Source organism: Corythoichthys intestinalis, chromosome 14 (assembly GCF_030265065.1).
Source record: "Corythoichthys intestinalis isolate RoL2023-P3 chromosome 14, ASM3026506v1, whole genome shotgun sequence".
In the NCBI taxonomy this organism is placed as follows: domain Eukaryota; kingdom Metazoa; phylum Chordata; class Actinopteri; order Syngnathiformes; family Syngnathidae; genus Corythoichthys; species Corythoichthys intestinalis.
Window position 1 is genome coordinate 24,248,148 of NC_080408.1, and position 27,095 is coordinate 24,275,242.

Here is a 27,095-nt window from a genome sequence, read left to right on the forward strand (position 1 = left end):
TGTTTGTGTTGTTTCAGAGTTCAGGCCATTCATTGCTGATTGCTACAACTGGGTCAGACAAATAAGCTGGCACAAATACGCTTCTTCTACTTTAGTCGACAGACCAGTCGATTGCAGGTGAAGAAAGCCACAGTGACGGGCCATAACCATCTAGTTGGAGGGTAATGACTGTTTTTGTGCATGTTTGCCTTTCTTCATTTTGCCTCGTTTTATGTGTGACTTAGCATGCGGTGGTGATTGTTCTTTCCCTGGCACTTTTCTGACAGACTTGATTTAGCAATGCAATGGATCTAATCCAAAGTCTGTGATCAAATCGTCACGGCACTGTGCGAACACGCTCACAATGTGACAAGTCTGTACAACACGCTAATGATATCACTCATGTTAATAACACAGCGTTCTTATATTTTGACCCCTCGTTCTCTGGTAGTTATTACTTAGTACTTAAAAAAAATATATAACATCTCTTTGCACTCTATCATTGGCGAACGAGTACATTAATCAGGTTGAAACCTCACCCTGCCTTACAAATGAAGCAAATAGGTAGGAGAAGAAATAATTGGAAATGAGAAGAAAATGAAGAATGGGACTTTGATGAAGTCATGTAGCAGAGGCGAGGTGGGTAAAAAGCCCAATAATATGGGGAAGAATGTTAATGTAGGCAATAATATCTTCAGCTAGAAACTGGGTGGACTACAGATATGAGAATGGAGCTGCTCTGAGGTGTTTTAATGACATAGAGAAAGGCTCTAGTGGCCAGACCAGCAGGTGCCCTGAATTTTTCATTGCAAGCTTTCACGGTAAGATGACCAAAAGACACCTTGATACGTTCACATCTTGTCCTTTGAGAGTAACCTGGCAGTGATAAGAGGAAGTCAGGGAGAAATAAATGTTCAAATTGTTTGTGGAAAAGGGAATAAAAACATTAATACTGTTTTGAAGAAATAATGGGTGCAGTTAAAAAAAAGTTATAAAATTTCTATCACATTGTTGTGATGAAACAGCGAGCTGTCAAATATGGATCCAACACAGACGAGGAGGTTTATGTAGAATTTATTACAAAAATAAACCAAGGAAGCACGCCAAAACACACGAGAAAAATACAAACAAAAAGAGGTACGACCTTAGTCGGCGAGAGAACCAAGGGAAAGGTGTCGATGGCCAGAAAAGGGAAAAACAAAACAGCAAAGTCCAAACAAGAATACTAGCACAAAAACAAAGTGTACCACGAATACAAACTTAAGTAAGCAGGAGACTCTAGATGACGACACAGTGGTAAGCAAGTAGGAACAGTAAGCAAGCAAGTAAGCAATAGTTCCACACTCGCAGATTGTAACAGGAGCCCTTAAAGTGTGCAAGATGTATATACAGGGCTGTCAACAGACTTGAGAGAGCCCAAGGACAAGAGACCATTATAGGGACCCCCCACTCCACCCCTGCCACCGGATTGTCACGACAACATACGCAGTACTTCTAACACTTTGCAAACAATCAGAGTGTAAATTTTCAAATTATTTAATTTGAGATGGACAGTTAAATTTAACGGACCGTAATGTGATGTGACACAATATAAACAAACAATTTCAATCTATTGTCCCATGTAGGCTACAATACAATAAAACTGAGAGTGCTATGCCTGCCTGCTCAGCAACAAAACAATATAACTAAACATTCTGTGCCTGACCCCCCCCCCCCCCCCCCCACATGCCTGGCGTTATGAAGCCCTCAAACAGTGATGCGCCTAGATTTTTTGCCAGCAAAGTCATTTATAACATCAGTGAAATCCCAGTTTTGAGCAAGCTCACACTCAATGGAGAGCATAGCTAGGTTGTTAAGCCTGCCCTGTGATATGGTGGGGCGTTGGTATTTTTTTATTATTTTCATTTTACTGAAGGCTTGCTCTCTTCCAGCTACAGTCACTGGCAAAGACAAGAAAATGCGTAGCAGTGTGCAGAGATCAATATAAATACTTTGTAGACCCATGCCATAGATGGCATTAAGCAGGTCTAGTGGCCGCCGGACCCGAGTCTGTTCAGCCTCGCGCACCTGCACCCCACAGACTAACATATATCCCTGATCTCCCATCACCTTCTCTCTCCTCGGCTCAACCCGAGTAGCATGTCTTGTCCTACAGCAGCTCAATAGGCTACAAGCGGCCAGTGACAGTCTCGAATCGGCACTAAGGAAATTAACTTGAATCAGATTACCGGTTTGGAAAGATGAACGCGTTAGACTGCTCGTTACTGAAAGAAAGTAATCAGATTACGCTGCTAATGCGCCACAGGTGTGTTACAATGGCCCCGCCCATCCAGCTGAATCAGGTGCTGGAATGAAAAATATAACTGAGAAGGCACACACACACGACAATAGTGTACCGCACGCTACACGTTACTTCCGCTTATTAATATTCATGACGTTAGCAACTGTTGCTAAAGGGGTGGGGGGCACGCTTGTGTTTGTCCCACATGCTAGTTGCATGTAACTAGTGTACGAACGAGATACTGAACTAAACCTACCAATTCTGTCCAAAAATGATGTCCCTGGTGCCAAATTCACTGGTAAAGATGTGAAAGAACATAGAAATGTTCAGTTAAGGAGATGGCTTCAGTGTCGAGGGTTGAAAAAGAGCCTATCTGATCTTTTTCCTTACGCCACTGACAATGACGTTCTCCTGTTTCAACAATCTATCCTTTACCACCATATGCCCTGTCTTTCTTATGTATTATATCCTCTCGTCGTCTTACGTCTCTGTCCGTTCTTGGGGGTAATTTATATTGTTAGTTTTGTAGCGATCGCAAATGATACTTAGTGACAGCCAATGAACACTTAATTTTTTTCATTAAAAACAAATCTTAAATCTATTAATTCACTTACACTTCCCCCTTACTAAAGTTGTTTCTTTACAACATAAAAGGTAACAACAGTGGCATTCAGATACCACTTAAATTTTCAGGTCATTCATTGTCAGATAGAAGCAGAACGGCAAAACGCTACGCTGAAAAATAAGTAAAAATATCAAGATGGCTTACCTCTTCGTCCTCTAAAGGACTATGGCCCCCAACAAAATGTTTACTGCATATGAAATGTGAATGGCTTCACCTTGCTGGCGTTAAACTGGTCTTTTGGATGTCCGCACAAGATGATCCATTCTTCACATTTTTTCAAGTTTTTGGTTTCGGGAAACATATGAAGGGCATGTTTATTTTTGAAAGATTACCGGACAAAACAAGCAGAAATATAATGGATTGCATGCGAGGGTGTGTGCATAATGTCCTACTTCCGCGTTACGATGGCGACGTCACGGTCTAAAAATAGCATTCGTGCGGTACGCTATTGTAGACTTCTGTGTACTAGAATACTAGAAAACTGTAGACCTATTTCATTCCATCACCCACCAGTGCCAACCCAATTTAATTGTGGTGTTGCTCGTACTTGGTAATATAAAAAAAAAAAAAAAAAAAAAAAGGCAAAAAAATACAACAGCATTGCCATGTTTTTTTTGTTGCATCGTGCATCCCTCTGGCCAAAGCAGGTATCAGTTTGACAGAGTTGGTTAAACGCTATGAGAAAGAGGCTTAAATGCACAGAAGTGCAAGAAAGCAAAGTAGAATAGGTGTTTTCAAGTTGTCTGTTGTAATCTGGCATTGTTATAATACTATTTTTTCCCCATTTATTATGTCCTGAAATGTAATGTTATCTCCAGAAATCAGAAACACCTACCAATGTTCCAATATGTGAAAGTTTAAGAGTCGCTTACTTAGAAGGTGCTTGAACATCTAGCAGAACATCTTGGTGCCAGAAACGTTTTTGCACTATAGCATTGTGCCCGTGATCTCATTGAAGTAAGGCTAGAAATACAAGTGCATACATGAGGAGAACCAGTGGCTTTGTTGTGTGACTTGTCAATTGGCAAAATACTGTTTCAATCATGAAACGAACACACCGCATCTCTATTTTTAACACCTAAGAAACAAAGTGAAGGAAAAGCAACGAAATGCATGAACAACAAGATGAATAGCAACCTTCTGCAACGTGAGTATTTGATTTGTGCCAAGTAGATCAAGTATTATTAGTTGGCACTGACATTGTTGTAGAGGACATTTAATCATATTACATTTAGCAGAGGATGTTTATGAAGATCGTTTGGGAATTACAGCAAGTTCTGATTGTGGTACTTTACCCACCATGTGTTGTTCCCCTGCTAAATTGTTTAGGTGTGTAATATTGAATATCCCATAACCTTTCATAAGTGCTATAAAACGTCTGTGAAGCCTTGGAGACAAAACCACAGCGGATCATCTGAAATCCACTTTGCCTGTGATCTGAGCCGTACAGAAAATCCCTTTTGGCCCCCTTCCTATAACGACTGCAATTAGACGAGGTAAAATGATAATGTTTTCGTCTTTAGCGTCCCTTTGGTAAACATTGCCGTTAGGATCAATTAACCAGCGGCTAATGAGCAAAGTGGGGTTCTGCCTTGATATTGCACCTCTGTTCATTGGCAATTTTTAATTAATGAGTTTTTAAGTAAAAATTGCCAAAGTTTTAAATTGTTTTTCTATTTTGAGTAGGGGAGGGGGGAGAGGGCGATCATAGTCTTAATTATAAAGTAAGGGGTTTAAAGTGAAGGGGATTTAGACTTTTAATTAAAGAGGAATTTGATGTAAGCAACAGGCTGACTTCATTTTCTTCCAAATTCCCCTCCATCGCGTTTCGTCTTTCCCTCCTCAGCTCTGATGGTGTCGATGTCTTGCTCCTTGCGGGATGTTGCTATCGGGAAAAGGATTAGGGATTTTGAGAATTCTGTTCTTAAATTGGTAGGAGCCCAAAGGCCTTGTTAGAGTTTGGTCAATCACATGGCTTCTTAGATTGAATTAGTGAGCTTCAGATAAATAATCCTACAATGTTTATTTTTTTCATCTCCAGACCTTTTTACACTTCACTTTTCTTTTATCCACTTTTTCTCCCTTCAGCAACATTCCCCGTTCCTCCTCCTCGTAAGGTTTTTTTTTTTTCATAGGGGTGATGAATTAGGCTGAAGTGATTAGTGTGGTGTGAAATGTGATTATATATACTAGCTTTGCTGATTTGTTGAACAGATGCCCTCTGCTCGCCTGACTTTAGTCCGTATGTTACAGTGTTTAACTACAGTATCGTCATCCCCCACAGCAAGCGATCCCAGTAGATGCATACAGGTTAATTGGCTTGATTGTTGATATACTGTGCCCTCAGGATCCCACCAGGAATGCAATCCACAGTTCATTTGTTATTAGGCAGTTCAGTTATATTCCATTTAAAAATTCAATGTTGGTACCTGAATATTGGACCAACCCAGTGATCATGCACTATGGTGATCAACCTCTGGGCAATGAGCACTAGCTTGAGTTTTGGTGTGGAAATGCACCGATTAATGCTCCAGGTCGGGTGCACGCTCCCAACCAATTATTGTTATTATTCTTTAAAAATGCAAACGTGCAGTCATTATGATGACTTGCCGAGAGGCAACTGTTCGTCAGTGAGGGTCATTACGTGGACACTCATTATCTTGATCAAAAGTCAAATCTAAAAAAATATATATATATTTTTTATTGTTATCATCAGATAGACTAAAAAACATAACATTAAATCCTTTGTTTACAATGGCTCAAAGGTATGACCTTCAGGATGGCATGCAATGAACAGTGGACAGCAGTGGTATGAAAATACAAGTACATATAGTGGAGCAAGTGAGTGTGCAAGTTCTCCCACTTGAAAAGTGGGAGAGCCTGTAGTTGTCAACATGGGTAAACCTCAACCCTGAGAGACAGAATGTGGAAAAAAAAAAAAAAAAACCCCAGAAAATCACATTTTTTGATTTTTAAAGAATTTATTTGCAAATCATGGTGGAAAATAAGTATTTGGTCAGTACCAAAAGTTCATCTCAATACTTTGTTATGTACCCTTTGTTGGCAAAAACGGAGGCCAAACGTTTTCTGTAACTTTTCACAAGCTTTTCACACACTGTTGCTGGTATTTTGGCCTATTCCTCCCTGCAGATCTCCTCTAGAGCAGTGATGTTTTGGGGCTGTCGTTGGGCAACATGGACTTTCAACTCCCTCCACAGATTTTCTATGGGGTTGAGATCTGGAGACTGGCTAGGCCACTCCAGGACCTTGAAAAGCTTCTTACAAAGCCACTCCTTTGTTGCCCCGGCTGTGCGTTTGGGATCATTGTCATGCTGAAAGACCCAGCCACGTCTCATCTTCAATGCCCTTGCTGATGGAAGGAGATTTTCACTCAAAATCTCTCGATACATGGCCCCATTCATTCTTTCTTTTACACAGATCAGTCGTCCTGGTCCCTTTGCAGAAAAAACAGCCCCAAAGCATGATGTTTCCACCCCCATACTTCACAGTGGGTATGGTGTTCTTCGGATGCAATTCAGTAGTCTTTCTCCTCCAAACACGAAAACCTGTATTGTATATTTGTATATATGTATATTAAAAAGTGCTATTTTGGTTTCATCTGACCATAACACATTCTCCCAGTCCTCTTCTGGATCATCCAAATGCTCTCTAGCGAACTGCAGATGGGCCTAGATGTGTACTTTCTTCAGCACAGGGACACGTCTGGCAATGCTGGATTTGAGTCCCTGGCGGTGCATTGTGTTACGGATAGTAGCCTTTGTTACTGTGGTCCCAGCTCTCTGTAGGTCATTCACTAGGTCGCCCCGTGTGGTTCTGGGATTTTAGCTCACCGTTCTTGTTAACATTTTGACGCCACGGGGTGAGATCTCGCATGGAGCCCCAGATGGAAGGAGATTATCAGAGGTCTTGTATGTGTTCCATTTTTGAATAATTGCTCCTGCAGTGGATTTCTTTACACCAAGCGTTTTACCTATTGCAGAGTCAGTCTTCCCAGCCTGGTACAGGTCTACAATTTTGTCTCTGGTGTCCTTCGACAGCTCCATGGTCTTGGCCATCGTGGAGTTGGGAGTGCGACTGACTGAGATTGTGGACAGGTGTCTTTCATACCGATAACGAGTTGAAACAGGTTCCATTAATACAGGTAACGAGTGGAGCCTCGTTAGCCCTCGTTAGAAGAAGTTAGACCTCTTTGACAGCCAGGAATCTTGCTTGTTTGTAGGTGACCAAATACTTATTTTCCTCTCTAATTTGGAAATAAATTCTTTAAAAATCAAACAATGGGATTTTCTGTTTTTTTTCCACATTCTTTCTCTCATGGTTGAGGTTTACCCATGTTGACAATTACAGGCCTCTCTAATCTTTTCAAGTAGGAGAACTTGCACAATTGGTGGTGACTAAATACTTATTTTCCCCACTGTACTTACTTATATGGTAAATAAAGTGCAATGCGTCTCTTGTAGTTTTTAATTCGATTTTTGGTTTATATTTATGGAATAGAATTATTATTGTTAGCATTTTTGTGGATTCATTGTGATGGCAGATTCAGTTGCTTTGTTAGTTTAACATGCTGTGCGAGTCTGCAAAATGGAAAAGAAGTAATTCCGTTCAAACTAGAATTGGAGTTGAAGTGACAGTAGTGGAAATATTAACATGTTCAAATGTCGACAACAGTGATGATTGTAGGAACCTTGCAAGGAAATGCAATGATTGAGCGTGTTACTACATTTGCAACAAAGAGCCAAAGAATTTGGAATTGTCTTGTTTGGCTTGTTTCCTTTTGAAATTTTAGGTGTTGCATTAAACACCACAGAACAGGGTGGTTTCCATAGGTTAATAAAAAAGTTTACTATAATAGTTCAACTTCTGGAAATTTTGACTGATTAGTTCTATGAAAAATGTTTTCAATTCTGCATAAAAATGCAGAAAATGTCTCCTTTAAAAGTTTCTTGTAATAGCAAATGAGATGATACCGCCTGTTGTCTTTTTCCTTCCGCTCCTGTTGCTTTGATTACGCCAATCACTTTCATTAGCATTCCTCGCCATTAATGTGATTTCTCATGCTTTCTTACACACATGCTAATAATGAACATGCATCTCTTGGTTGATGTCTACAGCCCAAACTATCTCTCACTATTACTCAAAACCTCTGACTGAATTAAACCAACTCATCAGTATACAGTATTCACAAACACTGATTCAATCCTGATGAACAACAACACACTACATTTATCAACAACACAACTGCGTAATCAGCCTTTATCAATCTTAGTTCATGGGGACCATCCCTATGCTCGTTCCTGAATAAATTCTGTTCTCCAACTTTTCTTTTTCTTCCCAAAGAGGAAGAAAATTGAAATACGTGGAGCTGGTTATAACCTAATGTCAGTCTTTTGCCCATTTATCCAATTTCTGTTAACTTTGTTGAGCGGCCTGTTTATCCCACTCCAGCTAATCTTCACAGTATCCCCTCCCATCACTTACTGTTTGCATTAATGCCCATTGTTCCCTTTATCTGACTCTTATCGTCTCCACTCTCATGTGTCTCTTGGCTTTGCTCAACGTTTCCCTTCAGCTGCACATTAACTGCATACTTAAAAGAACACAATGAGTGCAAGGGGACTTATAGGATGTTGGCAGAGTGTTGGTTGGATGCGAGCTCTGGCATCAGGCATTAAGGCCAGAGGGACAATTTAAAAAATACACAGGATTTGAAATATTTCAAGTCGAATATATTTTGTGCTTTGGGTTTAAGACATGTGCAGTAGTGTTTTGTGCAGATTACTACAGTTATATGACAAGGCAATGGAAGGTTTTAAAGGAAATGACTCATACTGCTCATAATTTATGTTATTATTCTTACTGGATATTATTATTTCTGTTGTCAGAATGGGTCGTCAAGTGACAGGAAGGTTAGCGGTTCGATCCGGGCTCCATCTGCCCACTGTTGACTGAACACTAAATTGCTTCCACTGGTCACCTCGCATGACAGCAGCAGCTAATGGTGTATGAATATGTGCGTGAAAGGGTGAATGTGAATGTATTGGTGTGGATAAAAGCGCTAAATAAGTCCACTTTAATTACCATTTACCAAACTCCAATTAAGTTGGGGTGTTATATAAAAACATCCATCCATCCATCCATCCATCCATCCATCCATCCATCCATCCATCCATCCATCCATCCATCCATCCATCCATCCATCCATCCATCCATCCATCCATCCATCCATCCATCCATCCATCCATCCATCCATCCATCCATCCATCCATCCATCCATCCATCCATCCATCCATCCATCCATCCATTCTGGACACAGTTGATCCCGGTAAGAGCTGAAGTTTGCTAGAGCCTATCCCAGCTGACTTTGGGCCTAATGCGAACCACACCCTGAACTGTCAGTTGCAGGGCACACATACAGTGGAGCAAATAAGTATTTAGTCAACCAGTAATTGTGCAAGTTCTTTGTTGTCAACATGGGTAAACTTCAACCATGAGAGACAGAATGTCCCCCCCAGAGAAAATCACATCAATAACGGAGGCCAAACATTTTCTGTAACTCTTCACAAGCTTTTCACACACTGTTGCTGGTATTTTGGCCCATTCCTCCATGCAGATCTGCCCTAGAGCAGTGATGTTTGGGGGCTGTCATAGGGCAACACGGACTTTCAACTCCCTCCACAGATTTTCTATGGGGTTGAGATCTGGAGACTGGCTAGGCCACTCCAGGACCTTGAAATGCTTCTTCGGTAGCCGCTCCTTTGTTGCCCTGGCTGTGTGTTTAGGATCATTGTCATGCTGAAAGACCCAGCCACGTCTAATCTACAATGCCTTTGCTGATGGAAGGAGATTTTCACTCAAAATCTCTCGATACATGGCCCCATTCATTCTTTACTTTACACAGATCAGTCGTCCTGGTCCCTTTGCAGAAAAACAGCCCCAAAGCATGATGTTTCCACCCCCATGCTTCACAGTGGGTATGGTGTTCTTCTGATGCAATTCAGTATTCTTTCTCCTCCAAACACGAAAACCTGTGTTTTTACCAAAAAGTTCTATTTTGGTTTCATCTGACCATAACACATTCTCCCAGTCCTCTTCTGGCTCATCCAGATGCTCTCTAGCAAACCGCAGACGAGTCTGGATGTGTACTGGCTTCAGCACGGGGACACATCTGGCAGTGCAGGATTTGAGTCCCTGGCGATGCATTGTGTTACTGATAGTAGCCTTTGTTACTGTGGTCCCAGCTCTCTGTAGGTCATTCACTAGGTCCCGCCATGTGTTTCTGGGATTTTTGCTCACCGTTCTTGTTATCATTTTGATGCCACGGGGTGAGATCTTGCATGGAGCCCCAGATCGAGGGAGATTATCAGTGGTCTTGTATGTCTTCCATTTTCTAATAATTGCTCCCACAGTTGATTTCTTTACACCAAGCGTTTTACCTATTGCAGATTCAGTCTTCCCAACCTGGTGCAGGTCTACAATTTTGTCTCTGGTGTCCTTCGGCAGCTCTTTGGTCTTTGCCATAGTGGAATTTGGAGTGTGACTGACTGAGCTTGTGGACAGGTGTCTTTTATACCGATAATGAGTTAAAACAGGTGCCATTATTACAGGTAACAGGTCGAGCCTCGTTAGACCTCGTTAGACCTCGTTAGAAGAAGTTAGACCTCTTTGACAGCCAGAAATCTTGCTTGTTTGTAGGTGACCAAATACTTATTTTCCACTCTAATTTGGAAATAAATTCTTTAAAAATCAAACAATGTGATTTTCTGTTTTTGTTTTCCACATTCTGTCTCTCATTGTTGAGGTTTACCCATGTTGACAATTACAGGCCTCTCTAATCTTTTCAAGTAGGAGAACTTGACTAAATACTTATTTGCCCGACTGAATGTGAATGTATTGGTATGGATAAAAGCGCTAAATATGCCCACTCTAATTACCATTTACCAAACTCCAATTAACTTGGGGTGTTATATGAAAACATAGATACAAGCAGATTCAATCCATCCATTTTGAACACAGTTGATCCCGGTAAGAGTTGTAGGTTGCTTGAGCCTATCCCAGCTGACTTTAGGCCTAGGGCGGACCACACCCTGAACTGTCAGTTGCTGGGCACACATATAGAAGGTCAACCATTCACACTCACATTCACAGTGTCACTGAGTGGGGACTGAACCCATGCTGACTGCACTAATCAGTCAAATATGAAGTACCATTACACCATCCTTGACTCAAAAAATTATTGATTTGCGAACCTGTTTCAACCTTTATGGTATGTTAGATGTAATATCAGGTTTGTGGCCAGTAATTGTGTCATTCACAGTGAGCTGTTAATGCTTCTTTGGTATTTCAAGGTGAATAATCCCCTAAAGTTTGGTTTTATTTAATTCCCAATGCTTACTTGTACAGCCTATTTGTCATGATTAGGCCTATGTGGCACCATGATAATGACTAAAAGTGGAATGAATATTCATTAGTTGCTCTCTACGCAGTGGGATTTTTTTCCAGATATACAGTTGGTAGTTAAATAATGAAAAAGGTAGCTACCGCATTATTCCAATAAGATTCGGGTTAATTTAAAACTGCCGTGTTACTTTAGAGGGCAGCTGAAGACTTCAATTCATGAGCATTTTACTCGGTTAAATTGTATGGAAGGCATCATTCGCTGGCTCAAAACTCACATTACCCCAATTTTTTTTTAATTGACCGTGTAGTTTTTGAGTTACTGCTGTAGCAACACCTTAGCAACAAGGGACGCGCTTCACAGCTAGCAGCTACCTGATGACGTCAATTCCTGAAGAGCTCGCCAGCACTTTAGTAGGAAAGTATAGCACCACGCTATCCTCGCCAAATATTACAAACATTTTCTGGGTTTTACTTGTGAAATTCGTCATGCCATCTTGATGTGTAGCAATGAATTGCTCACATGAAGGCTCGAGGCCTCTACGAGTGACCCAAAAAACCTTGTTCTACAAGGATTTGGACATCTTTTGTGAGCGTTAAGTGGAAGAACTTCTCCCTGGCTCCTCGATCGCGACGACAACTTTCAAAGCCTAGGAGGATACAACCTTGATTTTTCAAGGTGTAAGTAGACCCTCACTGGCAATTTGATATGTTTATTACTTGACCACAACCGACACAAGACGGATATATACATTCAACATACGGTACATAAGTACTGTATTTGTTTATTATAACCATAAATCAACAAGATGGCATTAACATTATTAACATTCTCTTAAAGCGATCCATGGATAGAAAGACTTGTAGTTCTTAAAGGATAAATGTTAGTACAAGTTATAGAAATTTTATGTTAAAACCCCTCTTTATGTTTTCGTTTGATTAAAATTTGTAAAATTTTCAATCAAAAAATAAACTAGTAGCTCACCAGCAGAGGGCGCCAAATAACAAAAAACAAGTAATAAGCGGACATTACACTTCTGTCATTTTAATCTGAGCGGGCCATGTGTGTTAATTGCGTCAAATAGTTTAACGTGATTAATTAAAAAAATTAATTACCGCCCGTTAATGCGATAATTTTGACAGCCCTAATATACAGTGGGGAGAACAAGTATTTGATACACTGCCAATGGGTTTTCCCATATATATATATTAGGGCTGTCAAACGAAAAATTTTTAATCGAGTTAATTATAGCTTAAAAATTAATTAATCGTAATTAATCGCAATTAATCGCAATTCAAACCATCTATAAAATATGCCATATTTTTCTGTAAATTATATATATATTCTGTAAAATAAATTGTAGGAATGGCAAGATAAGACACAAGATGGATATATACATTCAACATACGGTACATAAAGACTGTAGTGGGCATTTCACTCTACTGTCATTTAAATCTGTCTATGCTGTACTCACTCCGAAGCGTCTACTTTTTCCAAAGCTAGACAGCTAGTGAACGACACCTTAGTAATTAGACTTCTTCCTTTTTCATCTGATTTATTAATAAAATGGCCTCGAACCATTGTCCTCTTTAGACAGTTGTAAAACTACAAAAACTACACAAGCATTGCATTAGCAACAACGTTAGCTTAGCACGCTATACAGGTTCACTAAACATAAACAAAAAGCGTCTCATACAAAAAATATAACATTTCGCTTACTAATATAATATGTACATTCTTTACAACAACCATACTTACGGACAAATCTTGTCCAAGGATCATATAAGCACAACATTATCAGCCCGAGACGTCGTGCAGCCATAATGAACTGGAAAGAAAACAATAAACCATGTCGCAAAGCGACCACAAGAGTTCGCTTTTGGACAGCACAAAAAGCCTTGCTGTAAAACTTACCAAAAGCCAGAATACTTTCTGAGTGGGACATGTGCGTTAATTGCGTCAAATATTTTAACGTGATTAATTTAAAAAATTTGTTACCGCACGTTAACGCGATAATTTTGACAGCCCTAATATATATAATGGCGGAAAACACTCAGGTGACTTGAAGTTCCACTCTGAGACCCCCAATTTGGTCAAATTTCAAAATTGTCCGATATGCATGTGTGATACATCACTGGAAAGCTTAAAATCTCAATTTTCTGGGGGAAGAAAAATTTTGAACTGGAGGGCATTTTTTAAAAAAAAAAAGTTTTTTAAACAGCAAAACCCTATCTGGAGGCGAGAGCACGCGAGAGCAGAATTACAGACGCCATGACTTTAACGAGATAAATTTCACGTACTTACCTTGTTCCGATCCAAAAACCCCATGTAGCATGTATCACTGAGTGTCAAGACACAGTTGTGAATGCCCACAGCTGGATTTTTGGGGGATTTTATGGGTGAAACATGGCAATTTAACAAGGGTCACGATGCAGAAATCGCAGACATCAAGGAGTGGTCGAGATTTTCTTTTTCATAATATTCACCCCTTTAAACATTGTTTTTCAACTTTTCTTTGTTTGGATCAATTATTTATCATCTAACATATCGGAGAAAATGCGACAGTAACAATTAAAAAAAAAAAAAAATTAAGCGATTAAGAGTTAAGAGGTAGATATCCGTGACTTTTTTACAGACGCCATTTTTTTCATTGTGACGTCATTTGTTTAAAGGTTTAAAATATGCGAGTGAATGATTTTTTTTAAGTCGTCTTTTTTTTTTTTTTTTTTTAAACAAAATATTAGACATCAATTAATGATTCCAAGCTAAAAATTACAGACATTTTGAATAATAAATATAATTCTCTTAGATTTACAGGCTGGGTTAAAACGGGGGTTTTCAGGGTAAAACGGACAAATTAAAAATAGTTTGGGGGCTTAACGCGCCATGAATCTGCTTTGGCAGCATATATACATAGGCTAGGTTCACACTACAGGTCTTAATGCACGAATCCGTTTTTTTCGTGTTTTTCCCGACTGGAGTGAGGCATTAACATGACGGTCTGAATGTGACAAGTTGCATAGAACTGGACCATTTCAAATCGGATCTGGGTCACTTTCGTATGTGGTTCAAATCCGATCTGGGCCACATTTTTCCAGACTGTCGCGGCGGTCTGTACTGTCCAGTCTCTCAAATCGGAATTCATGCAGCAATTACGTCATCAAAAAGCAAGAGAGACGCTACGGTAGCGGTGCAGCTATGCGTTATTAGCGCCTAGCTTGCCTTGAACACGGCTATTTAGGAAGGGTCGGACTTGACAACAGTCATAAAAAAAATAAAAATGGGTTGAGGATAAGCCTGAGAATGATCGGTTTTCTGTCTGCTCCATATAAGCAATATTTCAACATTGCTTACACGGCCGAGAGTCGGGGCAAACTGCCCGAATGTGTGTGTGACATTCACGGACAGTGCGTGCATGCTATCGATCCATATACTTTGAATATAAGCCTAAACTGGGATTATTTATGTCTGTTATTTGTGTCCTCTTTTTAAAAAGCAAAATATGATATCCCTGGAATGACGGATGACAGCCAGCATGTGTGGTCATTTGTTTTGATGCTTCTGCGCATGTGGGTCGTCTTGCTCAGCGCGTGTCGGACTGCGAATTAGTGCACATGCGTAATACTTGAATGGTCTCAATGGACAAAGGCAGTCTGAACGGGCACGCCAAAAAAACAGATATGACAAAAAATCGGATTTGTGCATTAAGACCTGTAGTATGAACATAGCCATATTGTTCTATCAAACACAACAGTTGTTTTGGCTTAGAGTACAGCAGTTTCTTTTAAAGAGGAGTGCAAGGGCAGAAACTGCTCTTTCAGTCTTGTCTGTGTTTTCCGCTATTTATATATATATATACAGTACTGTGCAAAAGTCTTAGGCAGGACACCTGCCTAAAACTTTTGCACAGTACTGTATATTTTTATTATATTATGTATATACAGGACATACTGTATGTATGTATTCACCCCAAGTGGAAGCTTCCATGATCCTAATAAATTTAATAATTAAAAAAATATATATACAGTACTGTGCAAAAGTTTTAGGCAGGTGTCCTGCCTAAACCTTTTGCACAGTACTGTATATATATATATTTTGGTTAACACTTGTGCTCATGCATGATCAAGTGTACCTTGGGGTTTGATGTTTTGCTTTTGTTTGTAGAATGCAAGGTCTCAGTTCAATCTCTTCCAACCAAGTCACAGCAAAAGTTACATTATGTTTGTTGAATATCATATGCAGCCAAGTCTTATCCTGTGCAGGGTCGAGTGGAGCCCACTGCAGTTGACAACACACAAGAACCATGGTGCGCACTGCAATCAGCATTCAATCACAGTAGAGAAGAGGCTAAACAAAGCCAGGAAGCTGCAGAAAATGTGAAGAATGACACGGGAGTGAAACCGAATTGACCTCTATGGCTCAAAATGATGCGAGAGAAGGGACAAACTGATTAATAAGAAAGCTGCTGCTGAATTTGAAGGAGGGCAAGGCAGAGAAAAGCAAGGAGACGAGAGGTAGATGGAAGGAGAAGGCAGTGTGATAGATTGATGAAAGAGCGAGAAACTAATTCTCACTTCTCTCTGGGCAGGAAGATTAAGGAAGATTAGAGAGATAGAGTAAGGAAGGGAGAAAGATGCAGTGATAACTACCACTGCATGCAACAGAAAGATCTTTGAATGCCTAATGCCCACAGTGACAGAGAGCTGAAGATTTCGAAATAGAAAAAAAGTAAATAAGGAATAAATTCACTGGGAAAGAGGGAAGGAACAAAGAGGTGACTTGGCAGTAGACGGATAGATTAGCACACAAGTAAACCGAGGACAGAGGAGTTCTAATAGCAGTGATCTGCAAGTGTAAAAGCGCCCTTTATCGCAGAGACCATTTCTGCTAGTGTACTAAAATCCATGCCACACAAGCGCAGCTACAAAATCCAGGTCATCTCCATACCTCCTTGGATATTTTCCTCTGGGATTTGTTCTGTTGTACAGACCAAGTCTGTGTGACGGTCTATTTTACATTCTGTTCTTTTACTTGAAAAAAAAAAAAAAGGGGGGCGGGGTACCCATTTTCCATTCCTTACCACTGTCATCTATTTATTCACACTTTCGAGTGTAGCTGGAAAAAAATTCAATAGCTATAGGCTGCTGAATATATTGAAAGCAAGTAAGAGAAAAAGGGGGATATACTCACTTGATAGAGATCTCAGCAAGTGTACCGTATACAGCATATTGACGTACACAACATATACACTTTGATGTGGTCACACACACAAGAAAAAACCTTTAGCTCACACATAAGTGCCTATAAGAGAATGTGGAAGAGAAGAAAGAGACTTCAGCATTGCTAGGCTCAATCCGTCATGCAGGATTAAAGTGTAAGCTTCTCTACAGCCCTAGATGTGGATTTTTATGCAAGAAACATATGACTTTTCCGCACAGAGTGGCCCTGTTATCCCAGTACCATATTAGAGACAAAAGCAAGGGGTGGAGTGGAGTTCTTTTCCTGCGGTCTTGACTGTGTGATGTCTCCCATCCAAATCCCTAAAGCCTTGGAATCGAGGGCTTCCAGGGTACAACTTTGAGTATGACTTTAACTCACACCCGTGTGATGAAGGCAGGCTCATTATCGCACCTACACTGAGGAGGAGGTCACCTCAGAAGGTGACAGGGGACTTACTGCCTGTCCCATGTGCATTTCTTGTTTCTGGGGCTATTTCATTGTTCAGTGTCTCTCCTATATTAAATCTCATGTACTGTCACAAAATCAGAAATGCATGAATACACTCAGCAAAAAAAAAAAAAAAGGGGGTGGAGGCAGGGGGCACCTAGAAAATATAACACTGCCAAACATTGATTTCTTCGTCACAGTGCAAGACCGTTTTAGGCAAATGCAGTTTGGAAACATTCCTTCCACTCACTCCCACATCTATCTTTTGCTTTTTGAAACCAGCAAGACGGAAGAGACAAATATAAACAATGCTTCCACAAATATCATTGGAAATGGAATAACTTTTTGCCTGCATTGCACAAGCTGCTTTCTGTCTATGAGTCTCCGATTTTGCAAATCTGGTAATGTTGGTTTCTAACTATACAATGCCCAGCTAAAATATTCTCTTAGCAGTAGGTAGCGAGAAAGTGGGCGGGAAAAAAATTAACATGTATTTCATAATAGTTAAGATGACAGAAAGTAGAGGAGAAGGCTGGTTGGTGTACTCCAGGATGACAGTGACTTACTGATATTATTGTGGAATATTCAATGGTGTGACAAAACAAGCTCCCAGGCCTGTGTGTCCACACGTAATTCAGCATGCACATTATGAGGTACCCAAAAGCAAAACTATACAAGCAATATATGACTCTAATAGATCATACATGGCTATTTTGGTTGAACAGATGTAAGCAGAAGACAATTATATTTTATCAATATGTATATATATATATATATATATATGTATGTATATATATATATATATATATATATATATATATATATATATATATATATATATATATATATATATATATATATATATATATATATATATATATATATACAGTGCTGCTCGAAAGTTTGTGAACCCCACAGCGATGGTCAGATTTTTTGTAAAAAAAACTAAAATAACCTTATTAAATGTTAAGTTATACCCAAATCCACAATACTGACATTCCAAATAATGGACTGAAACAAAAGAAATAGTTATATTGTCATTCTTTATTTAACAAAAGTGGTTGATTTAAGAAAAACTCAGATATCATGTGTGCAAAAGTATGTGAACCCCTTCAGTTAATAGGATATTGCGCCTCCTTTTGCAGAGGTTACCTCAACCAAACGGTTTCTGTAGTGACTAATCAGCCTCTCACATCTACTTTGGGGGATTTTTGCCCATTCTTCCTTGCAGAACGCAGTCAGTTGAGAGAGGTTTGATGGGCGTCTGGCATGAACTGCTCGCTTCAGGTCCCGCCACAGCATTTCAATGGGATTTAGGTCAGGACTTTGACTGGGCCAGTCCAGAACACGAATCTTCTTCTTTTTCAGCCATTCCTTGGTTGTATTGCTGGAATGCTTTGGATCATTATCATGTTGCATGATCCACCTTCTGCCAAGCTTTAACTTCAAAACAGATGGCGTCAGGTTATGTTCTAGGATTTGACAATATTCCTCAGAATTCATAATTCCCTGGACTATGTGGAGTTGTCCAGGTCCTGAGGATGAAAAGCAAGCCCAGATCTTGACATTCCCACCTCCATGCTTCACTGTTGGGAGAAGGTTCTTTTGGTGGTATGCAGTGTTGACTTTTCGCCAGACATGGCGGTTTTGGTTGTGACCAAACAGTTCAATTTTGCACCTACATCAGTTGATGAAAACTCTTTTTAATTTAGTCTCGACAACACAACTGTTAAAAAAACAAAAAAAAACTACTGAATTGATTGATTAGGAAATCAGGTTGAAATAATAGAAAATTCCAAAATGTTGAGGGGGTTCACAAACTTTTGAGCAGCACTGTATATATATGTGTATATATGTGTATATATATATATATATATATATAATTTTAGGGCTGTCAAAATTAACGCGTTAACGGGCGGTAATTAATTTTTAAAATTAATCACGTTAAAATATTTAACGCAATTAACGCATGCACGGAACGACAACTCAAGCATTACCGCGAACAGACGACAATGGCGCCGTTTGAAGTATATTGAGAGCTAAGGGCAGAGACAAGCAAGTGGAGTCGACACAGGTGTTACCGGCACCCGCCAAGGGGCCGCTGTTATTTTCAATGTGACCGGCATTGTCAGATTGAGCAGTGAGGAAGTAAGTTGTCGAGCGAGAGAGGGAGCGAGAGAGTAGAGTAAGTGTGCAGTTAGTGCAGGCCCGAGTGCTGCGTTTCCCACATGCTTTTGTTTTGTTAATAAAAGTATTCATAAAAAGCCATCTGACGCCTCTCGGTGTTTATATGTTCGCCGCCGTCTTCCTCAGGAGGTAATCAGACGAACAGAGCCATCTGACGACAATGAGCCAACATGATTCACCGGTCCAACGGGGTCCATAGCACTACCAATTTTCTAGCAGGGTGAATTGTTGGCGCGTTTTTTAATGGGTTACGCAGTAACAACTCTTCCACAATTGTTATAACTATTGTGGCAAGCAACATTATCTTTTTAACTTGACACCATGTATTGTACTCAACGCAGAGAAGATATCCTTTGCAGCAACCACTGTGACTCGTGGTTGCTCAAATTCCCATCATGCATTTGGGCAGTTAAGAACATTTCAATCGCTGCAGTATCATTTAGTGAAAGCACAACAAAAATAATATTCATTCATTCATTCATTCATTCATTCATTCATTCATTTTCCATGCCGCTTTTCCTCACGAGGGTCGCGGAGGTGCTGGAGCCTATCCCAGCTAACTCGGGGCAGTAGGCAGGGGACACCCTGAACTGGTTGCCAGCCAATTGCAGGGCACAAGGAGACATACAACCATTCACGCATCCACTCATACCTACGGACAATTTAGAGTGTTCAATCAGCCTACCATGCATGTTTTTGGGATGTGGGAGGAAACCGGAGTTCCCGGAGGAAACCCACGCAGGCACGGGGAGAACATGCAAACTCCACACAGGAAGGCCGAAGCCCGGGATTGAACCCTTGATCTTAGAACTGTGAGGCAGACGTGCTAACCACTCAGCCACCGTGCCGCCAAAATAATATTCCTATCTCTCAAAAATAAAATAATGTTCACAAAAAGAAAAGCGCTCAATGCAAAGAGATCTGGCATTCCCAATCAAAATAGCTATGCAAAATAATATGCTATTCAAACATTAAGTTTAGCTATAAAAATACACTAGATGGCAATATTTAGTCACAATATACAAACTATCAAAATTACTTTAACTTGTACTCACATTTATCTTTTATGAATTAAAAGTCTATCCGTGGATCCCTTTCACAGAATGTTAATGTTAATGCCGACTTGTGGATTTATTGTTATAATAAACAAACACAGTACTTATGTACAGTATGTTGAATGTATATATCAGTCTTATCTTTCCATTCCAACAATAATTTACAGAAAAATATGGCATATTTTAGAGATGGTTTGAATTGCGATTAATTGCGATTAATTACGATTAAATAATTTTTAAGCTGTAATTAACTCGATTAAAAATTTTAATCGTTTAACAGCCCTAAAATTTGTAAATTTATTTTTATTTATTTATTTTACATTTTTATGTTACCTTACAAACAGTGGCATGATAAAATCATTATAAGCAACAGAAAAGTTGAGGAGTGACCTTTGGAAGTCGAAGGTTTTGAAGGGTGAACATTGCAGAATATGAATGCACTGCCTGAATACTGTCCTTTAGAGGTGGGAATCTTGGGGCAACGATTCGATTACGATTCAGAGGCTACGGTTCGATTATAAACCGCTACTTTTTCCCCTCATTTTGAATCCAGCGGTTTATTGTCCAGTGCAGCTTATTTATTGATTTATTTGGGTTAATAGGTAACACTGTATTTGACAGCGGCGCCATAACAATGTCATAAGACCGTCATAATTAGGTCATGACACTGTCAAATAAGATACACTGGACTATAAGCCACAGGATTCAAAATGAGGGGAAAAAGTAGCAGCTTATAGTCCGAAAATGACGGTAATGTATTTAGTAGTCTGTTTTATGGGAGGCTGCTGCTTTTTTACTGTGTTGTTATTTGAACTTTTTTTGCATCACAATTGGCCATAATTACATAATTACGACACTATCATGGGCATTACTGAATGCTTATGTCATTAAGTTTCATTCGGCATATTATGTCACTAACTCCATTAATGTCCAGCTCGTATCTTTTACATCCATTCAAAGTGAGATAATTTTCCAGATGACACAAAATGACATCTGTCTTAAGCATTCATTAATGGTCATGGCAGTATCATTTTATAATTATAGTGGTCTTATGACAGTCTTATGTCTCCACTGTCAAATAAAGTTTTACCACATACTATACCTAGCAATCAATGAAACAACTGGAGCAGTAACTGAAGAAATAAGTAGGACAGAACATTAAGTTTGATTGCTATTTACATCTGTAGCGCTGTAATGCATGCTAGGAGGAATTTTGGACAGCAACATTGTTTTCAGCAGGTGGCAACAGAGGTTGGCTGTCTCTTCCAAGGGAGCAGCCATGGCCAAATAAAGCTTCCTAAAGCAGTGAAGCTTTGCAGCCAATTGGTTCAAAGCTTCATGGTGGGTCAATTGTTCTTATGACATCTTATGATGCCACTATCAAATAAAGTGTTACAGGTGAATATGTTTTGGTCTAAAAATCCCATAATATAGTGAGGACAGCTGCGGCTTATTGTCCAGTCCTCCATATCTTTGAACAAAGGGTACAACAGCACAAAGTGCTAGGCATAATTATTGACCAACGCCTAAACTGGAAGCCTCATATAGATAGACTGAGAAACAAAATTGCTCGGAGCATCTCAATTCTCTATAGAGCACAAAACATGCTAGACACGAGGGCTCTCCAAACCCTATACTGCGCACTCGTCCTTCCACATTTCAGTTACTGCTTGGAGATCTGGGGACGAACTTATGAAACGCACCTCAACCCACTCTGTGTTCTCCAAAAGAAAGCCATTAGAATTATTCATGGAGCTTCCTACAGAGCACACACCAACGAGCTTTTCATCAAGTCCAAAACGCTGAAATTTCATGACTTGGTCGACTACAAAATCGCTCAAATGATGTATAAAGCCAACACATACAGTCTTCCAGCAAATTTGCAAGCTTTATTCTGCATTAAAGAATCCTCCTACAATCTGAGAGTATCCCGAACTTTTTCCTACCAGTCCATTAGGACTAAAATGAAAACTTTTTCCGTTGTAAACACTGGGGCTCGACTATGGAATACATGTGATGCAGCACTAACGAATATAAACTCATTACACTTCTTCAAAATAATGTATAAGAAAAGCAAAATAAGCCAGTACATTGCCCAGACATAACAATAACAGCACACACTATACAGATAAGAATGTCCTCACACCAAACCAGGCTTAAGGCCAGGGACAACTAGTGATGATATAACAATCTGGGACGCGCCCCGCATCTAAATCACATTACGGACTCTGCTTCTGCAACGTACAAGCTGAGCTTCCTCCGGAGGAAATTATGGAACTGGTTAACTGGGCCCTGAGTTCAATGGATGGAATATTCTCTACTATGCGACCCTCCTCTGGACAAAGACCTTGCCCGGTCACCACCTTCACGTCTGGATATGTGGAGGACGCTTGGGGTAAATGGAGACCGCTATGCCTAACGTCCCTCCTGATAGAAGACGCTGAAGATGTGTACATCTTTGGCACACTGCTGGCGCTTGCCTTCCTGATGCTACTGGCTGCTCTCTGGGTTCGTCGCTTCTCGATCAGGATGAAAAACCAACTCCACGACGCAGCTGAGATTGTTCGACGCAACGGCGACCAGTTGGCCCAGTTAATGAAGGAACAGGCGATGCTAAGCGACGCTGCCACACGACTGGCCGCAAAGATTGACGTGGAGCTGCGTGATCAAGAGAGATTCGCTCGTGCCAACCGGGCCAGAGATGACGATGACTAAACTCCTAAGGGGATGCTGACAACAAATCAACGTGGACGCAACTCAGGCGGGCCTCCACAACACCCCTAGCTGTCACCACTCACCAATCAAGGACATGGACTGATTGAAGTTACATAAATTAATTGTGAAATCGCCATGCAAATTAATGACTTTTTGAACAATAGGCGCTAGACTGTCATTGGACTGATCATGAGCTGTTGCTTGTGCGACCTTGGTGGAAGGGGGACGGGTCCCGATAAGCTTTGGCTTTTTTTCCGTTCCCTTTGTCATGTCTCTTTTCATCTTCTTGGAGAAACAATATTTTTTATCTTTTTTTCTTCCTTTCATTTCTTCCCTTATTACATGATTTAATGCTGATGATGATGATGTTGATGTGATGATGATGATGACAAATGACAATGACAATAAATTCAAATTCAAATGCCGTTTCAGTGTCAAATTTGGTAGGTGGCGGCTTATAGACAGGTGCGCCTTATAGTCTGAAAATTACGGTAAATATATGAAAAAGATGAGTAAATATACAGTGCCTTGCAAAAGTATTCGGCCCCCTTGAATCTTGCAACCTTTCGCCACATTTCAGGCTTCAAACATAAAGATATGAAATTTAATTTTTTTGTCAAGAATCAACAACAAGTGGGACACAATCGTGAAGTGGAACAACATTTATTGGATAATTTAAACTTTTTTAACAAATAAAAAACTGAAAAGTGGGGCGTGCAATATTATTTGGCCCCTTTACTTTCAGTGCAGCAAACTCACTCCAGAAGTTCAGTGAGGATCTCTGACTGATCCAATGTTGTCCTAAATGACCGATGATGATAAATAGAATCCACCTGTGTGTAATCAAGTCTCCGTATAAATGCACCTGCTCTGTGATAGTCTCGGGGTTCTGTTTAAAGTGCAGAGAGCATTATGAAAACCAAGGAACACACCAGGCAGGTCCGAGATACTGTTGTGGAGAAGTTTAAAGCCGGATTTGGATACAAAAAGATTTCCCAAGCTTTAAACATCTCAAGGAGCACTGTGCAAGCCATCATATTGAAATGGAAGGAGCATCAGACCACTGCAAATCTACCAAGACCCGGCCGTCCTTCCAAACTTTCTTCTCAAACAAGGAGAAAACTGATCAGAGATGCAGCCAAGAGGCACATGATCACTCTGGATGAACTGCAGAGATCTACAGCTGAGGTGGGAGAGTCTGTCCATAGGACAACAATCAGTCGTACACTGCACAAATCTAGCCTTTATGGAAGAGTGGCAAGAAGAAAGTCATTTCTCAAAGATATCCATAAAAAGTCTCGTTTAAAGTTTGCCACAAGCCACCTGAGAGACACACCAAACATGTGGAAGAAGGTGCTGTGGTCAGATGAAACCAAAATTGAACTTTTTGGCCACAATGCAAAACGATATGTTTGGCGTAAAAGCAACACAGCTCATCACCCTGAACACACCATTCCCACTGTCAAACATGGTGGTTGCAGCATCATGGTTTGGGCCTGCTTTTCTTCAGCAGGGACAGGGAAGATGGTTAAAATTGACGGGAAGATGGATGCAGCCAAATACAGGAACATTCTGGAAGAAAACCTGTTGGTATCTGCACAAGACCTGAGACTGGGACGGAGATTTATCTTCCAACAGGACAATGATCCAAAACATAAAGCCAAATCTACAATGGAATGGTTCAAAAATAAACGTATCCAGGTGTTAGAATGGCCAAGTCAAAGTCCAGACCTGAATCCAATCGAGAATCTGTGGAAAGAGCTGAAGACTGCTGTTCACAAACACTCTCCATCCAACCTCACTGAGCTCGAGCTGTTTTGCAAGGAAGAATGGGCAAGAATGTCAGTCTCTCGATGTGCAAAACTGATAGAAACATACCCCAAGCGACTTGCAGCTGTAATTGGAGCAAAAGGTGGCGCTACAAAGTATTAACGCAAGGGGGCCAATAATATTGCACGCCCCACTTTTCAGTTTTTTATGTGTTAAAAAAGTTTAAATTATCCAATAAATTTTGTTCCACTTCACGATTGTGTCCCACTTGTTGTTGATTCTTGACAAAAAATTAAAATTTTATATCTTTGTTTGAAGCCTGAAATGTGGCGAAAGGTTGCAAGGTTCAAGGGGGCCGAATACTTTTGCAAGGCACTGTAAAACACTATTTTATGTGATAATTTTATGTATTAAGGGAAATAAATCCATTCAGAGATCCATGGCCCTGTGTAAAAATGTAATTGACCCCTCCCCATAATCACTATTTGGGTCTATAACCAATGCTGACAGATCCGTCCTTTTGGCAAAATGACAAATCTGCAGGATGTAGAGGTGAAAAATAGTTTAATGCCGTACCTCAGCAATTCAGAACTAAGTTGTTGTTAGTTTTGCACGTTTTCAGTACATATCTTCAAACATTTCACATATTTAGAAACACATTATCAGAGGGATTTCATAGAAGACCTTTAAATGCTTTAAAATTGGTAGCTGTATGGGGTAGACATAGGAGGACATTGGAGTAATGTTTGGCTGTACCCAGGGGTGAAAGTGGCTAGAATTTCTTGCCGGAATTCCCTGACTCCATTTTTTTTTTTTTAAATTGGGGGTTACAAACCTTCTAAAACCACCGAAATGCAGAAAATCAATGGTTCAATCCCGGGCTCCGGCCTTCCTGTGTGGAGTTTGCATGTTCTCCCTGTGACTGCGTGGGTTTTCTCCGGGTGCTCTGGTTTCCCCCCACATCACAAAAACATGCATGGTAGGCTAGGCTGATCGAGCACTCTAAATTCCCTAAGTCCCTAAGTATGACTGTGTGTGCGAATGGTTGTCCGTCTCCTTGTGCCCTGTGATTGGCTGTCAATTGATTCAGGGTGTACCCCGCATATTGCCCATAGCTAGCTGGGATTGGCTCCAGCGCCCCCGTGATCCTTGTGAGGATTGGCGGCTCAGAAAATGAATGAATGAAATGTTTAACACATGCATTAGGCTCCTGCATTACACTGGAACAAGGCATAAATGAGAAACTGATTTCCATTCAAAATTGTACTTTTTCACTAATTTACAAAATTCCATCTAATAATCCATCTACTTTTCATTTTCCCCTTCTTTCCTCAAATCTAAAAGCAAAACCTCAATTTTAACTATTCAATAACATAGTATGCACTTTGAGATGGAAGATAATGTAAACATTGACTTTTTTAAATAATAGAGATGTAAGTAACATACATTAACAAAAAAATAAGTACAAATAACATACATATGCACAGTGAAATGGAATTTATTTTGAAGACAAAGCAAACACTTTTTTTTTTTTTTTTAATTATAAGGAAACAAATAAGTAGCCTTACATAAATGAACAAAAATAAGTCCAAAGTGCACATTAACATGGACGATTAAAATAAAAATAAATAAAATAAACCTCATCAATTCTTTCCTTTCTCTTAAGGATCTAATCAATTTTCCATTGCATTGCTCCTTTAATTCAACAAGCTTATTTTTTTCCTTCTATTTGTTGTTTCAAAAAATGGAGAGGGCTCTGGCTGCAAACCGCTCCTCTCAGGGTCCTCTTCCGCTCATCTCAGTCCCCTGTTTTGCACCAAACTCTCTTGGGGAGAAAAAACGTGCATTTGAACCAATCAGAAATAACTATCCTTGCTCATCACGTGTCAGTATGTCAGCCAATTGAATGGACAGCAGATTTCATGTTTTATTTTTTTTCTTTTTGCGGCCTGCGATGCGACTTGTCGTTGGCAGAGAGAGAGCCGCTGGAATGAAATGCATCGAAGAAATAAATTAATAATAAATATCGTTGGAAATGGATGACGCTACACAAGCTCTTTATTAGGCTTGTTGTTAACACTTCTGTATGTAAATTTGACGTTAGTAGATTCTCATTGGAGATGCGTGTGTGGCATCGTGGCAGTTTTTTTTTTTTTTTTAACAGTGTTTGGACAGTTGCCCACATATTTGGGGGATCAAAGCGGCGTTCCGGCCAGTTACGCCTAATAAACTCATAGCTGAACTCCGTTCCGGCTCGTTCCGGTCCACATTCAGCCCTGGCTGTAGCCGGCAAGATGGTATGTTACATGCTCATAGGAGAATAACATGCTTTAGATTGTGTAACGTGATCTGTGATGTGACTAAACCTGTTTCTTAACCTAACCCCAACCACGCCCC

At 40.1% G+C, this 27,095-nt stretch overlaps 1 protein-coding gene across 3 annotated transcripts in view; it reads left to right on the forward strand.

Moving 5' to 3' along the window:
* The window catches only part of LOC130929630 (uncharacterized), a 441,235-nt gene that overhangs the window by 159,757 nt on the left and 254,383 nt on the right, over positions 1–27,095 (forward strand). For 2 of the 3 annotated variants that reach the window (XM_057856964.1, XM_057856962.1), the window contains exon 2: positions 18–161. The exons of the other annotated variant lie outside the window; for it this stretch is intronic. The gene's annotated coding sequence lies outside the window, so the exon portion shown is untranslated. The remainder of the gene's footprint in view (positions 1–17; positions 162–27,095) is intronic. 3 annotated transcript variants of the gene reach the window in all.